This window comes from Thermobia domestica, chromosome 5, assembly GCF_964235325.1.
Source record: "Thermobia domestica chromosome 5, izTheDome1.hap1.1, whole genome shotgun sequence".
Lineage (NCBI taxonomy): Eukaryota > Metazoa > Arthropoda > Insecta > Zygentoma > Lepismatidae > Thermobia > Thermobia domestica.
Genome location: NC_137458.1, coordinates 242,762,131 through 242,778,723, shown reverse-complemented (window position 1 = coordinate 242,778,723; position 16,593 = coordinate 242,762,131). Strand labels below are relative to the sequence as shown.

General features: G+C 36.3%; 1 protein-coding gene across 1 annotated transcript in view; it reads right to left on the bottom strand.

Annotated features, from left to right (window-relative positions):
* nudC (nuclear distribution C, dynein complex regulator) overlaps positions 1-16,593 on the bottom strand; it is a 171,969-nt gene that overhangs the window by 16,253 nt on the left and 139,123 nt on the right. The gene's annotated exons all lie outside the window — the stretch shown is intronic.

Sequence of the window (16,593 nt, the reverse complement as noted above, 5' to 3'; positions counted from 1 at the left end):
TGAATCAGTGCGCGTCAAACAAACTGTGATCTCATTAAGAGCTTTCAATAATAACCGTTTAATACAGTTTTGGCCCGAAATAGGGATCAGATTCTTAACATCCGAAACCTCTATTGGCTTAGAAGTTTAGTGACGTACTTCATTTATAAAAACAGTTAACGTTTGGCAAAACACATATTGGAAAGACAGAAAGAAAGATAGGAAAATTACTTTCACGATTAAACCTTAAGAGAGCACCACTCCAAAGTAATGTCAATACTTGAATACATTACTATTAGATATAAGATTTTACAAACAATCGCTATCAATTTTAGCAATAAATTAATCCTTTAAAAATCGAACAAAATTAAAGGGAAACCTATTGAAGTTTTGAACATTTCACTTTCAAGGTGATTTTGAAACCACACGCAGATTCTGCAACTACCATTTTTTCGCAACCTTCATTTTTCTTAAAATATGGCAATGTTAGCTGAAATGTCCGTTCTTCGCATGGGGGTACGTTTATGGAAATATTGAACTCCCTTAGGATACGAATTTCAATGAAAATGTAATTACAAAAACCCATAAGATACTCCATTTTTTGGCATAAATTTTGAAGTTTTAGTACGTCAGTTAATAAATGTGGCATTATATGAGCCCTTGAGATAGATACTATGCTTCGTAATTCATTTTAAACAGGTAAGTCTTTTTCTGTGATGCAATCACAGAATGACAACGTAAATTCCAATGTGGCGAAAATACATGGAAATTACTCCTTTAACCTTTACAGGATGAACGGCTCAAAGGTTGAGACAGCAGTTTAAACCTCCATCGCTTCGCTCCTAATTAACCTAGAGAGATGATTTAGGTGTCTATCTCTTTAGGAAGGATGAAACTTTCCCGATTTTGTAAACATCGGGGGTCCAGCATCGGAAGGGTAGGGGGAAAGGTTAGATATTTTGTTCCCCCTCCCCCTCAGCATTTGGGGAGGGAAACTCTCCCCTTGAAGGAGCTACAAGTATAAAAACTGGTATCAATAAAGCTAAATAAACATACTAACTAATGATACCCTGTGTATGGTTATTCTTGCGCACGACAAATAACAGTGTTGCCAACTTCGAGAAAATGTATTTTTTATTTCAATTTTTTGAATTTTTTCTTCTTCTTTTACGGGTTTGGCACGGGGGGCACGAAAGTTACCTCGTTGGAATCTATGTCTCATAAACTTTCCAACGAGGTATAACTTATATATCTGTGACGATTAGGGGCGAAACACGTTTGGAATTTTTTTCTCACTTGCTATTGAACTTTCGCCCTTCATTGTTTTTTACATGATTGTACTCAATGTCTGGCGTACACATGATTTTTTTTTCAGCGTACGACAAACAACAGTGCTGCCATAGTCCCACAAGCTTCGAAAAATGTTATTTTTTAAAAATGATTTTTTCTTCTTTTACGGGTTTGGCACGGGAGGCACATAAGTTACCTCGTTGGAATCTGGGTCTCATAAACTTTCCAACCACCCAGATAGCACAGAAAAATTTTTAAAAATGTTTAAAAATTTGCAAAGGCAAACTAAAAAGTTTGCAAAAAACTTGCGTTTTCAAATGAGAAAATTTGCCGAAAGTTCAATGGAAATAACGAAGTTGACGCTGGCTGAGTTTGCAGCAAAGTTGCCTCAGAAAACGAAAACATCTGCCAATACAAACGAAATGTTTGCGACTGCACAGCAAGAAAGTTTGCCAGGACTTTGCTACAAATATTTTGTGCAAATTTTCTTTGACAAAATTTCCGAAAATGAGCTGATGAATTCGGTGAAAATATTAAAATGTTTGCAGCAACATTGCAGAAAGTGTTTTCACGATCGCAAGATCATGTTTGCTGCAAATTTATAAAGTGAAACCTAACTTTATGAAACATCAAAATTTTTATAATGTGGATCCGTCTTTTCTTAGTGGCAAGCATTAAACATCTTTAGCTACTTGCCAAAGATAAGAAACTTACGAACGATAAACGCAGACAAAGGATATTGCAATTTATCTACTTACTCAACGATCATATCCCTGTACTTACTTTCACACACATTCACAAAGTAACGTCAGGCTGCCTGGGTCAATAAAAACATCTGATAAAAAACCAGTGAATTTTTTCTGGAGTCCTCTGGTGTATTGGTTTTTCTCGATTCTCACTTCCCGCTTGTTTTGTTACAGTTGATGTAGCGCAGTGAATTCTGGGTACCATGCGCGCGCACTCGGTAATATCATCACATATTTGCTTTCAGCAAGTTTTTCGAAAAAATTTTTTTAACAGAGTTGCAAACTGTTTGCGACTTCAAACTTTCAACGCTATATTTTCAAAAAAGATGCAAATTAATTGCAGTGGTGAATTTATTTTTACAAATCAGCGAAAATTTGCAGATCATATTGAAAGCTTTTAATAAATATTAAGAAATTTTGCCTTCGCAAACTTTCAGATTGTTTGCTCCACTAAACGAAGCAAAAATTTGCCGAAAGTATTCGTGCTATCTGGGCAGCTATGGCTTATATCTCTGTGACAATTAGAGGCGTCAGGGTAGACAAATATATATCGAAAAATATATACAGTGTGATTCTGATAGGAAACAAGTTTGAAATATTTTTCTCACTTGGTCTTAAACGTTCGCTCTTCATTTTCTTACATGATTGTACCCAATGCCTGGCGTACATGTGAAAATATTCTTTCCAGCGTACGGCAAATAATAGTGTTGCCATAGTCTCACAAGCTTTGAAGAAAATTTTCTTTTCAAATTCTTTTTAAAATTTCTTTTCTTCTTTTACGGGTTGGGCACGGGGGGCACAAAAGTTACCTCGTTGGAATCTGTTACTCATAAGCTTTTCAACGAGATATGACTTACATATCTGTACCAATTAGGGGTGTCAGGGTAGACCAAAATATTTCGAAAAACATGTACAGGGTGATTCTCGTAGGAAACACGTTCGGAATTTTTTCTCACCTGGTACTGAACTGTCGCCCTTCACTTTTTTACACGATTGTACCCAATGTCTATTGTACACGTCAAAATATGTTTTTACTGCGTACAACAAGTAACAGTATTGCCAGCTTCTCACAAATTTCCAAAAACAAAAATCTCATTTTGTTTTTACAAAAATTTCGTTTTCTTCTTCTACAAGTTTGGCACGGGAACACAAAAGTTAGCTCGTTGGAATCTGTGTTCCATAACCTTTACAACGAGGTATCGTTTATGTCCGTATGACAATTAGAAGGGGTACTAGGGCCGCCAACGTAAAAGTCTACTATTTTCTTGAAATCCCTATCCGTCATGTAAAGGTTAATCAAAGTGATGATTGAAACCTTTATCGAAGAAGGTACTAAGTATGTTGCAGGGCCATCGGCCTGAGTGAGATTTTCCTGGGTCTTTTAATAATTCACACTACAGGGTGAGGCATAATTCGGCGAACACCTCTGTAGCGCACGATCGGCTTGGTGTTCGCACTTAGTTCATGGTATATATTGTTCGGATGGGTATTGGACCATATTGCACGACATGGTTGCCATGGCGGCCATCTTGGAAGCCGCCATGTGGGATATCATTGGACACGAGCTCGATTTCAGGGAAACAGTGGTGCAGTTCATTTTCACCTACCGTTATTTTCAGAAGTTATTGGATCACAAAGGGTGAAAATTTGGCATTACAGCTTGTGCTCTATATGCTGTCCTTCTTCAGCAAGATACACTGCAAGGCGCCTCTGCAAATCAGCATGGACTTGCAACAGCATGTCCGGATCAACAGGTTCACAATATTGCAGAATTCGCTGCATCAAACGATGGATATCACGGATGGGTTCTTGATAAACCAGGTACTTCAGATGGCCCCACATTCTGGTGGCATAAGAGGAAGAAATCTAGTGGCGTAAGATCGGGGATCGTGGTGGCCACTCTACCGGTCCCCGTCGCCCTATCCAATGTCCCAGAAATTGTCTATCGAGCCATTAACATGAACATAACGCATAATGAGGTGAAGTCCCGTCTTGCTGGAAAAAGGATGGGAAATTACCGTCCTGATTCAAGAAAGCAGGAAACACATCATCCTGGAGCAGATCACGATATTTCTCACCAGTCAGGTTGCCGTGGAAAAGTACGGTCCAATAGTGCGCGTCCTCCAGATTCCACACACCATAACTTTTTCCCACCCACCTCTTTTTTTGCCGCCAATCTGGGTTTGTGTCACTCCAGTATCTGCGCTTTTGTTTATTGACCTCTCAGTGGACAAAAAATAATGCATCACTGAAAAGAACACGTTGTGGGAACATGGGATAATTCTCACACCTTTCTGTGGCCCATTCAGCAAATTGCACTCGCCTGTCTGGATCATCCTCTGTTAACCGCTGCTGGAGTTACAGCTTGTATGGGTTCCGCTTCTTCATATGCAGCACCCACAGCACTGATCGCTGACTGATCCCTGTTATGGATGCCAAAAGACGAGAACTGCGTTTTGGGCTTTTCACAACAGTAGCCAACACTTCTGTCACCTTATCTTCGGCAGTAGCGGTCCGTGGATGTCCAGATCGATCCTTGTCGTGCACTGAGCCCGCCTAATGGAACTTCAACAACTTGAACACTGTAACCTGTGGGATGTTGTCCCTTTCTGGGAGGGATGCATTAAACTCAGCTGCAATCACCCTGGCAGATCGTCCACCACTCTTCTCTACAATCTCGATTCGTTCTGGGATTGTTGGCGACATCTTACATTGACTGGAACAACAGAGAAAAACACGCTGTAATTCCAAATTTTCATCCTTTGTGACGCAGTAACTTCTGAATCAATAACGGTAGGTGAATGTACTGCACCACTACTTCCCTGAGATCGAGTTCGTGTCAAATGATACCCTATGCACTCTTCCCATTTAAAATTCCAACGCTGGATCCAAGATAACTGCCATGGTAATCATGTCATGCAAATGGTATATTACCCACCAGAACAACATACACAATGAACCAAGTGTGAACGCCTAACTGTTCGTGCGCTACAGAGGGTGATAACAGACTTATGCCTCATTCTGTAGACAAATGCCGGGATGATACTACCATAATGGCTCCAGGCCATTTCCTTCCTTTCCCATTCATTTCTTCCATACTAATTTCCCGGGTAATTAATCCCGAGTCACTTGCCGCAAAGTTGAAACATACTTTTTCTTTACTTCCCATGGTATCACTGTCCATTGACAACTTGTTATTTTTGTTGCTCAAGTTTAGCGCCTACCTTTTTATTATTATTATTATTATTATTATTATTATTATTATTATTATTATTATTATTATTATTATTATTATTTAGCATCAAAGTCACTTGAGATGAGATCTATAGTTACAAACTGGAATCTGAATTTAATCCGTAATACGTTCAGATATCGTTTTTTCACTGGAAATCGAACCTGCGATCCCGAGCAATAAAAGCTAATTTCTTTGTCTTTGATGTAAGAATAGTTCTCTTAAAAGATCTTAATTACGCTATAAATAAATCCATACCAATACAAAAAATAAATAAATAGAAATGTGAACGACTTAAAACCTGCAAAATGATATACTGTATAAAGTAATAGCAGTTTTCAACACCCTATAGTGCAAAAAATCGAGTGCCTGAAAACTATCAAACTACGCTTTTGAAGTTTTGCACTATAAAAGAAAAGTTCGAAGCTATTATTAGTTTATTTGATAGCATTAAATACATACTGCCTGGCTCACTTTCTATATTTTAATACTTCCAAATTAAGCTATGCATAAGTATGAAAGGTCTTATAGAAAAATGTCCGCCTATCCGTCAGTCCGTCTGTCGATGTATGTCAGAGTAAAACTATAAGAAAGAGTGAGACGTGTTCTTGAAATCGATTCAGCGTCCCAAGGATATATCTCCTCCATTAACAACACTTTATTCAGTCTATTAGATACCCACCACTTTCGGGTTCAATGTGTATCACCATACAGCATAAAGCGGTAGTAGATAGCGAGAAACATTTTTGTTAATCGATTCAACATCCCAAGAATAAATATATACTAGGATATATAAACTACATAAACTGACTCAGACATAAAATAACGGGTACTTCCAGTTGATGTAGAAAGTTGAAATTTTGCATTATTGTAGTTTTTCGGGATTAACCCACAGAAAAATTGCCAAAAGTGAATATTTTTAATTATTAGAGGATTTAAAGGGGGAATGAAGAAATTTCCCATGTTAAGTAAATGGACCCTTTTTCATGGGGGACCTATAATCTCATGTTTTAGGTACTTGGAATAAAAACTTAGTATGCTTATGTGTTTTCTATAAGATTATTTAACAAGATCACTAAAAATTTTAAAAATTTAAATTTAGGGAAGGGTTTATGATAAAATTGAAACATTTTCCCCATGTTATATGGGACATCTTCAATACCTCAAAAATTATTGGGTACTTCCTGTAGGGCTATAATGATGAAATTTGACATAATTGTAGCTTTTCGGGGCTACCTCAGAAAAAATATCAAATGTGAATATTTTTAATTTTTAGGGGGTCTAATTGAGGATGATGAAATTCTCCATGTTATTTAAATGGATCTTTTATATATATATATATATATATATATATATATATATATATATATATATATATATATATATATATATTCATATTTTAGGAACTTGGAATTGGAAATAAAAACTTGAAATTTGGTATGCTAGTACGTTTTCGTTAGTGTTACCTAAGTAACTCACCAAAAATAAAAATTTCCAAATTTAGAGTGGTTTTATGGGGAACTGGAAAATCTTTCCCATATTACTTACATAGGACATCATCTACTCCAGAAATTGTTTAGGCACTTCCAGCAACATTAGAATGATGAAGTATGGCATGACTGTAGCCTTCCGGGACTAAACCAAAGGAAAGTTGCCAAAAGTGAATATTTTTAGTTTTTAAGGGATATAAATGGACATGAAGAAATTCCCATGTTATTTAAATTGGCACTTTCTTGGGATATAAAATTTTATCTTTTACATAGTCGAAATACGAGAAGAAACTTGAAATTTGGTAGAATTGTGAGTTTAAGAGGTGCGAGGCGTTCACCGAGTAAACGCGGGGTCTGGGGGTAGAGTCCCCACCTAGCCGAAAGCTAGTTAAGTCGGATGTAGTAAAAATCTACTACCACTTATGGTTTCAATATCGATTTCCATACAGCAAAAACTCTGTGAAGAAACTATTCTTTTAAATAGATTTAGTACTCCAAGAACAGGTTTCATTTCCGAATTATTTGTCAATTGCAAAAGACTGTGGTAGAAATCTACTACCACTTCGTTCTAATATTGATCTTCCTGTAGCAAAAGTGGCAACAGGATGTATGATTTGTCAATTTAGGATCCCAAGAAAAGATTTCATCTCTTTCTCTTAATCTTCTACTGAAACTTGAAATAATAAATTAATACCTCCTGATCTCAATACTAACTCCTACATAGTAATAATGGTGAAAAAATGCGAGAAACTATTCTTGATAATGGATTCAAACATTCAATTTCTTGAGTTTATCCCTCTATTGCAACGAGAGTCTTTCGTTTCGTTTCGTCTCGACAGTATATAGTTAGCATAGGAATATTAGGACTCGAGAGTCCCGGGTTCGATTTCTGGTAGGAGCTCCCATGATTTGGATTTCATCTTAAACTGTAGATCTACATCTCATATAGCCTTGATGCCGAAAAGGGACGCTGAACTCTCTATCAACTAACGTTATAGACTCTCCTACTTTCTCCAATACTGACATGAAAATTAAAATCAAAAGAAATTGACAGCTTATGCCATTAAGTATTGAGTATAATTACAATGATAATACCTCTTGAAATCTGCTACTTCCCAAAGCAGGCCAATTATGACTAATCAGGTTTTAAAAAAAAGCTGATTTGTGCTGTCTTATTAGCTCCCGTCGAAACATACGGGAGTTTATAGTTTCACTCCAGGGCGAATCTCAACGAAATTTGATGGGCAAGCTGTCTATGGTCTAAGGAATAGAGAGCGTTATATTTGAGGATCGGGCTCGTCCAAGAACAGGCTCGGCTCGTCCTGTATTTGGTACTTTATTTCTTGGTACATACGTGCCGGATTGATCGAAATTTAATGGGCAAATAGGAATGAAGCGCGCTACACTTAGTGGACAAATCTAGTCAGGGACAGGTTCGGCTCGACTTGTGATAATTTATTTCTCAGTAACTGCTGGCCGGATCTGAGCCAGACTTGGTAAGCAAGTAGCCTCTAATCTAACCAATAAAGATCGTTATCTATGATGACCAGAATTGGCCACGGGCAGGCTCGGCTTGTCTTGTGTTTGGTACTTTATTTCTCGGTAAATAGTAGCCGGGACAAGTGGCTCATCGTCTAGAGAATAAAGCTCGCTATATTTGGTGGCCGAGTTCGGCCATAAACATGCTCGACTCGGTTTGGCTTGATTTGTATGCGATATTTTATTTCTTGGTAACTATTTTACGGATGTGAATCAAATTTTACGAACAAATAGTCCATAGTCTAAAGAATAAAACTCGCTATATTTGGCCAGGACAGTCTCGGCTTGGCAATAGAGATTGTTGCACAGCTTTGCAAGCCGCGAGCTTTTGAGTTCGGTTCACTTCGGTTTGTTAATGAGTTAACGTCTCAGTATGTCTTCAACTAAAGGATAGTATTGGCGACTAAACGAAATTTGGAGCTGTCTAAAGATTATGTAAAAGTGCTGTTTCGTCTGGAAAAGTGTAAGTTAGTTGTTTCTGTTGGAAGAGCTGTCTTGTCTCATATTACTTTATCGAAAAATCCTGTCTCGTCTTGTGGGTAATACTACTGAAGGATGACGTTCGCCGACAATTATACATTTCCAAGAAATAAACTTCCTTTCTAGCTAAGTAATTTTCACACTCTCCTTTCATGTGCATGATACAGTTTCTATTCCCGTGAAAATCAATCTCATTTCGCCTGCGTCCGCGAAAATTACGCGAAACAGATGGAACAGTGAGAGACAATTAGCGCCTTTTTGTTTCCCTGAAGTGAAGGGGAATTTTTTTTTAAATAGGGCTCCAATCTTCCGTAATTTATATTGCTGGCCACTAGACTACAGACGTTGGTTGATAATGTATTAATGGTTAAGCTCTAAATTTTAAACTGGGCCAAATTTTTATACCAGTTTATAAATGAATGAATGTTTCTGAATATTACCATTTGAATGTCTGAAAGGATGTTCCGAAATGGAAACTTCTCCATGCACAAAAGGTTGTCACTTGCATACGTGAAAAGCCGAAGGACATTTTGAACAATTCCGCTCTGGTCCATGTCTACTACTTTATTGTTCTGTTGCTTCTCAACGCTCCGCTGCTAGCCCTGGATTTATCAACTCAAAACACATTCAACATTACGACACAGGCCATCAATGAAGGCCATTAACGGTTGGAGAAATATGCATTGTGCTCAGAATTACATAACTACTGTCCTGAATATTACTGTTTCTCTAGTAGTCTCTATGGAAAACTGATTTGTATTTCTAGCTCAACGTCCTTTAAATTAGTTTTATTGCCTATTTTATTCGTATGAAAACAATGCAATGATAAAATTATATGATGATGTGATTTTACAGTGAAGCATTTGCTAATGGAAAAACTTTGTGGTAAATCGTCGCTACAGTTAGGAATAAAGCAGGAGCAAAACTAGAATCCAATATGAAATAGATCTTAAATAGTTTGGTTGAGAAACTGTGCCCTGTAGAGTAAGACGCTCAATCGATGCAAATGAATAATGGGAAAAAAAATCGTGAAAGCGAAAGAAAGAGGGAAAATTCCGAGAACACTCAGAACAAAATTTGGTCTACTTTACATTCACATACCTGAGATCAAACCAATGCTATTTATACGGGGTTCATACTAATATCTAAACCATCGTACCTCCCCTCCTTAAATAAACGAGTTAGGATTCTATAAACCTGTGTCAAGCTGTCCCCGTTCGTTCAACAGAAAATGTCTGAATTATTTAAATGATCAACTTTTACTCTTAAATACATGCATATGTAATTTAAGAATGAGATGCATTCAAGCAAGCGGCCAAATTTTCGGAGATACGGAAGTACTTCTTCTGGTGCTGTCATAAGTTCAATGCATTGGGTGTGATATAACGTGTCAAGTATGTAATTAATAAGTAACTCGTTAAAAGTCATATAAGTTCTGTAATTTTTCTTAAGTAATGCTACCTTCTCGCGCAATGTTTCAAGTCGGAAACAATTTTACACAATGATGTCAGAACACTAACTTCAAAACATAAACACTTTTTTAAAAAAAACTTTGTTTTATATGGTCATCTGATACATGGCTAAATGCATTTTGGGGACAACCTTCGCTCTTGAAGGCAGAGTATATTTCCACTGGTTGAGCTGTTCACAGTTGCGTCTGTGCAAGTCTGTCGAGTTAGGAAAGCGTGTCGAAAGCATACGGTGTTGCTTTCCTTAAATATCACTTCTGAGCACGTGTTTATATCGGAAGTTTTTCTTAAGCTGATATTTTTGAAGTGTATAATTTCTAAATCAGACACCAGGAAGAATACCCACAAACATATGCACCCTTTTCTGATTTCACCGGATTTACTGTTATTATTCCGCGTTATGAGGGATACGCATGCAGAAATAACAATTAAATAGGTTACTATTCTGTTAACATTACTTTTATTTATTTTATTGCCTTATCTTTTCGCTTACCCTAAATATTTCATGACTGCAAAGGCTCTGTGCCTAAAATACACACACTACCGTTGAACTAACATTGGATGTCTCAATAGTGTCGTACTTACTTGCAAAACATTAATATTGTCACATACCCGCCTGGAAGGACGAAGAAAATTTTTTATCATTAAGTGTTATATTTTAAGATAGGTAAATGACTGGCAATAAACGAAGACTTGTATGGAACTGAATTAAACCTGACCCCGCATGCTAACGCTTAACCTTTGGATAAATAACTATTAAAGTAACTTTTAAAAACCAGATACGAACTAAGCAACAGAGGTAAATTGTCAAATAAAAAAGTGGCTGAAAGCAGTGAGGTCATCTCATCGCTCCGCATCTCTTCAAGCTACGACTGCGAGCGCACAAGCTAGCAAAGAGCCGACCTTTTGAAGAATGGGACTGGAGATGGTAGTGTAAGTTTGTTTTCCTTTCTAACCTATTGATTGAGCTGTGGATAGAGTAGTGAAAACTGCTATCCCGTGAGGGGATAATATATTCACCTGTATCTACTATATTATTTGTTAATTTTCTAACTGCAACCATCAATAAATCAGATTTTGTTTAGATTAAAGTTTATCATTCAATAGCCATTGTTTTAATAACTAAAGTCAACAGTCTAAAACATTATATATAAGAAAGAAATCAATTCAATTTTTAAAGACCGAAACGATATACTAAAAATAAACACAAAAAAATTTCAGGTATTGGAGCCCAAGCACGCTATGCCTATTAAGACTATTTCGTTGGGCCGACGTGTGGTCAATACATCGGTTCCCACTGCCATTATTTGTATTGTACTTCGAAACATTTTAATTCAAGGAGTTGCCTCACGTTGCTGGGTAAACACAAAATTCTGTCGTCCCACTGGAAATCGAATACGCAACCAAAAACATAATCACCGAGATAGGCGAATTATATATACCGTAAGAATACGGTAAGAATTATATATACCGTACTGCACTTGCACACAAATTAAGAAATTTTAAAGGAAATTGCACGTAACTTACAAATGTAATGATTTAGAACATATTTTAAACTTAAAATAGCTAAATATATAAGGAAAACATTCGTGCAAGTGCATTAGTAAATATTTAGTATGACCATAGTTACTGAAATATGAACTTCGTGCAAAGAAACCCCACAGGGGGATTCTTTGCACAACATACAAAAAAGTATGTTCAACATACGAACATAATGTTTCTGTGCAATGTTTTCCCTTCAGTATTTATACATTTCACTTCCTACACAAAACTGCATGCACTCAACAAATATTAGAATGACTCTACTGGTACCAGTATTTAGTATGAATTATCGATATTTGTAAAGAAAATTATGTATTTTCTGGTACCGGCACAGGACCCACATTCTGATAGTTTAGCATATGCACCACAAAAATGCCAACTCAGGAAAAGAAAATACCGTGAGCTGATTTGCCTTGGTTGCTCTTTATGTCGGAGAATATCATCCCAAATCCAAACGTAATCAGTGGAACATGAACGGGTTTGGAACTTTCATGCTGAAGCCCACCCAAATCGCATGATTTTTTTAAAAAAATCTAACGTTAGTCATTCCTATGAGTATAAGCTTCAAGCCATCCCACCCCCATCCCCCAAAGTCTAGTGATTTTTTAATTAAAATAAAAACCCTAAGCTTTTCTGAGTGAAGCCCCTCTCAAACTGATTTTCTGGATCCGCCATTGTTTGTAATTTATTTTCCAACAAGAAATAAATTCCGGCATCTACCTAAATAGGAAATTTCCCTAAAATTAGAAGGCAGGAGGTACCAGCAGTAGTAATTTCGTATATAAGCGGTTACTTTGGACCGGTACAAAGTAACCTCGATTAGAAGCTGAAACCGCATTCTCCCAGTTTTATCTTTTTTATGGCCTTAAAAACGTTTCACTCTTCACTTTCAATTATTGTATCAAAGTTCCATTATACACAGTAGTATTCTACGAAACTGACTTAACATTGACGGAAATTCTTGTAGGTTATATTTTTTTAAAAATTTTGTCGCCCTTGACAGTGACTGCTTTCCATACCTCTACAACAACAAAGCCTCCCGGCAATTAGAACAGAAGTTAACTGCCAATATTATAGCCAAAATATAGTTAGATGTTTTATCTTACGCTGACATGATAAAGGACTGTGCAACTCTTTTTATATTTTGTGCAAAGTATGAAAAAAAATCTGTGCTAAGTGCCAAAAAAGGAAAAGTTCGGTTCAATGTCAAAATGTGGCCTATGTGCCTACGGGCTATCTAGTATTGCCTGTGAAAGTAGTTCAAATAATCGCAAGAAGAATGTGCATGGCTATATGTCCCACCAGTTCTGAAGTAAATTCTGGGCTTTTTACTGAACATTTTTATTTTGGCACTTAGCACAGATTTTATATAGTCAGTCTACATATGTTGAATCAAATGAACAAAATATTTTTTCTTAATGAGTTATTCTTTTATTTTAGTTTTTTTTTTAAAGGACTTTCATTTTAGTGCTGAAAAATACATTTGAAGTAACTTTCCCATATATTAGGTTGGTGCGAATGAAATATGGTAGTAAATTACCTCAAAAACACAACACAAGGACAGACTGAGGTCAAGCGTCTAACATCACAAATCGAGCACACGTTCAGCAAACTGGCTGCAGTGCCCAGATTCTCAGGATACAACAGGGTCGTATGAAAGTGCACCATAGAGAACACACAATTGCAATTTAACAGGATGTTGCCACAGTGCAATTCGCGTCTCCAAGAGAGGACGCGAAAGGTTCACAATTATATATATAAGGCCGGATTTAAGGGGGGGTGCAAAGGTGCACGTGGACCCCCTCTTCATTGTAAATCTACACTACCTGAAGTGAGAAGCTAGCAATGAAATAGCAATACTTCCAGAAAATTTCTGTTGTTATGTTTCCGTTCGGGCTTAAAGCGAAGTTTTACAAAATCAATAGTTTAAGTCAATTTTCTGAAGGTTGAAGGAAAAGGATTCACCGAGAGCAGACACTTAGCATTTCCATGGCAATTCCTCATTCGCACTACAGATGCCTAAAGGCATTTTAAAAATTCAAATTTAATTCAAATATACTGGTAGTTATTGGTGCACCTCCCTGAGAAAATCCTGGACCCGGCCCTATATATATATATATATATATATATGTGTGTGTGTGTGTGTGTGTGTGTGTGTGTGTGTGTCATTTCCAATTGGCCGATGTGTGACATAGAAACGCGGTTTTATTATCTAAGAAACAGCAGAGAGAAACACTAGACTAGATCCCTATGCACGAATAGTTTGCGTGCAAAACAATGGACTACGGTATCAATGTTCTTACATACACTCATGTTCAAAATGATTGTCGCATATCTATAACTGTCTTCTTGTAAGAATATAATATGGTAATGATTTTGAGGGTACTTTTAATACTGATACTATGTGTGTAACCAGGAAATGTATTTTTGTGGTATATTTCATAGGAAAAGAATTATAAATACGAAAATTAGAATGAGTAAACCAAAGTGTTGCTAAACAGACAGGAAAGTTTTATTTTCGTTCCATTGTTCTTATTTGCTGCTCTTTTGACATGAAATTTGTCACATACATGTATTTGCCGATTATGCACATGCTAACATTAACTGTCACACTTTTATCAACGTCAGATTAATTGTCAACTATTTTTCCTATTACTACGACGAGAAGTAAACTAACGTAATAGATCATTCAGCTGGAAATTACTGACCTATAGGATAACAGAAGTTCAAAAACACTCAATAGCTGAAAATAAACATTATCTACCACTGGGAATTCGTATTTTGAAATTACTTTGTTTCTAACATATTTAATACTTTTACTAAAATAACCGATCCTCATTTGAAGCTCTGCACAAGTATAACGATAGCTTTTTCTTAAAGAGTTAGCTTTAGTAAGAAATTATAAAAGAAAAATTGAAAATTCGTCACAAAATGTTCCGGACCAAATAGAGTCGTTTTGACGTATGATTAGCGTCATACTAAAGGCCTGACTACTGCAAGAAACCTGTTAGTCGAACTCTTTAGTATGGCACCAATCATGCGTCAGAACGACTCTGCATAAGGCCCTCCAGGTCTAATACTAGTAAGTGAAGGAATGGACGTTTTAATTGCAGAAGATAGTCCGATTTGAATCGGATTCATTCATTCGACTACACCCATTAGACTGCCCTGTTCCGTACGGGCAGAAAATTCATGACCTCAAGAACTATAACTTTCCTGACTTTCTTCTGAATCTAATTTCGGACCTTTTATTCCGATTTTCTAATTTATACTGATGATCGTATCTTCCTTCACAAACAAACAAACTGTTATATCATTACAAAATATATATATTTACAACTGGCCAGATAAAAGAATGAATCTGGATCCCAAAACACAGTCATTTCTGTCTCAGCTTTTAATACTTCACGCAAAATCCCACTAACGTAAACATTATTCACTACAAACCCACAGGGCCTGGGACCGAACCAGGGACCTTTTACATCAGGGATGACTTCTGTATCATTCAGCCACTGTATCATCTTCTGTACGTGTGTAGTAGCTTAAATTTCCAGTATCTGTCATTTTAAATTCTCTAGTTCAGCGTTTCCCAACCGGTGTGCCGCGGCACAGTGGTGTGCCGCGAATGGGTCGCTGGTGTGCCGCGAGGAAATCGGAACAAAATTATTAATTCTATAGCAATCAAATTGCAAGACATACAGAAAAAGGTATATTTGTATTTCAAATTACTACTATGAATGTAAAATTTAAAGTTTCATACTGTGTTACTTTTCTGTAGAACATTTTTCTGTACATTTCTAATTTTGAAAAAAAAGTATTTGTTATCATTGTTATGACCATTATTGCTTCTTTATTGTTGCAGACTATTTCGTAACTTGAAATTTAAAAATATTATTCAATCCTTGCGGCAAAGTAAACATGCATACGAATTACCTATATTTGTGTTTTAAAAGTAAAAGAGATTCGTTTGTTCGCTCGTTATTTAGTGATCCTCCTTCTTAATGAAAGGTTGGATACAGTTTTCGAAAAAAAAATGTATTTTTAACAACTTGAGCCCTATATCTGATTGTAATTGTTTTCTATTTTTAAATTAAAATGAAAAATAAGCATAATGATTTACCACGGGGAAAAAACAGTGGTCTAGCTTTCTTCTCTGTGAGAAGGATGTCAGTAATCAGAAAAAAATACTACAGTATTTTATATTTTCAAATAATAATAATAATAATAATAATAATAATAATAATAATAATAATAATAATAATAATAATATGTGTGCCGCGAGAATTCAAGTTACCCTGAAGTGTGCCGCAAGTTGAAAAAGGTTGGGAAACGCTGCTCTAGTTAATAGCTTCTGAAATATTCTGAAAATGACTGCTTCCTCGCCAAGAAATGAACTGCTGGTGAACCCTGCTTTCTAGTTTTGCCGCCTCTCGCAAACATTTCTATTAACATTCAATTTTCCTATTAATGTACCGTAAGACGATGTTGCTTTGCACCAGATTAATGGAATTTTAAACAAAATTGCATGTAACTTACAAACGTAATGATTTAGAACACTGTATTTTAAACATATAATAGCTAGATATAGCTATAAGGAAAACATTCGTGCAAGTGCATTAGTAAACATTCAGCATGACCATAGTTATTCATATTTGCACAACATACAAAAAAAAAAAAAGTATGTTCAACATATGAACATAATGCTTCTCTGCAACGTTTTCCCTAGTACCGGTATCAGTAATTAGTATGAATTATCGATATTTGTAAAATAAATTATGTATTTTCTGGTACCGGCGCAGGAACCACATTCTGATAATTTAGCATAT